Below are 1397 nucleotides of genomic sequence, written 5' to 3'. Positions count from 1 at the left end.
TGAGTTGTTCACGGGTCCAGCCAGGCACGCTGCAGCCCTTTAGGGAGCTCAGCCGTGGGGTGTGGTGTGCTCTCCCTGGGGCGCAGGTGGTCTGTTAGTGTCCCTGGGAGTCTGAGGTCATCCCTGCCCTCCTGGGATCCTGCTCTAACTCCCTGAGAGCGCCTTCCTGTCCGGGAAGAATGGTGAAACTCCTGCTTCTCCAGGCTGGGCTCTCCTGTCCTGGGGACACTTTTCCAGAGTGGCTGCACCAGTTTGCACTCTCACCAACAATGCAAGAGGGTTCCCCTTTCTCCACATCCTCGCCAACATTTCTTGTTGGTGGCAGACTATGTCCGGAGCAAGGACTTTTGGGACTGCCTCATGAGTACACATTTCTGGGGCCCTGTAGCCAACTGGGGTCTTCCCATTGCTGCCATCAATGACATGAAAAAGTCTCCAGAGATTATCAGTGGGCGGATGACATTTGCCCTCTGTTGTTACTCCTTGACATTCATGAGATTTGCCTACAAGGTCCAGCCTTGAACCTGGCTTCTGTTTGCATGCCATGCCACAAATGAAGTAGCCCAGCTCATTCAGGGAGGACGCCTTATCAAACATGAGATGAGTAAAAAGGCATCAGCATAACAGTGGAAAATGGGCAACCAGGTGTTTGAAGGGACAGCGTCTGCGCTGCTGCTGAGTCACAGATTCCATCCTCAGAATAGTCTTGCTAAGGAAAATAAGCTGAATGCTATTTTTACTAACCAATTTTTCTAGAAATAGCTGAGAGTCCCTAAGCCAACTCTCTGCTGCCTTACACATACCAAGTATTTTACTTCTCTTCATAAAGAGTAGCTCAAAATATGCAATCAATTTAATAATTCCCAATGATGGTTTTATCTGCAGTAATATGTATATTACTTGCTAGAATTTACTTAATAAAAAATTGGATAAAAATTGTAATTATTAGCACTTAAATACTCAGAATCTTTAACTCTTTAATGACCATGAGACCACCGACAGCTGGCCATACTTACACTGTCATCGCCAGTTTTTTTTAACCATTTAACTTTCTTTACTGAAAACCAATATTCAAGAAAGATGAACCCTCAATGCATCCTCTTATACTGACCAACGTAACTAAGTACAAATGAAGTCAATGGTGTACTCTGTTAGCATGCTGTGCTGTGTGTCAAGAAAACAAGCCCTCCCCCGCCCGAGCTCTGGCCCCCTGGCAAACACAGATAAATGATTGTGCACTGCGCTACGATACTGTTAGGTGAGAGCTTTGGTTCATGCAGTCAGCTGCCAGAGGTCGCACTGAAACCCTGGAGCCCCAGCACCCACAGTCACCGGCGGCCAGCGCGTGGCGTCAGCCGTGCTCCTTCCACAACACCAGATGAATACTGTGGTCGGGC

At 47.7% G+C, this 1397-nt stretch overlaps 1 pseudogene; it reads left to right on the top strand.

The window, feature by feature from the left end:
• The first annotated feature begins 323 nt into the window (after window positions 1–323).
• LOC144324746 (mitochondrial pyruvate carrier 1 pseudogene) lies at window positions 324–912 on the top strand (annotated as a pseudogene).
• Window positions 913–1397: the final 485 nt, after the last annotated feature.

Source organism: Canis aureus, chromosome 12 (assembly GCF_053574225.1).
Source record: "Canis aureus isolate CA01 chromosome 12, VMU_Caureus_v.1.0, whole genome shotgun sequence".
Taxonomy (NCBI): Eukaryota; Metazoa; Chordata; class Mammalia; order Carnivora; family Canidae; genus Canis; species Canis aureus.
The sequence above is the reverse complement of the archived record's forward strand: the minus strand, read 5'-3'. Positions and strand labels throughout refer to the sequence as shown.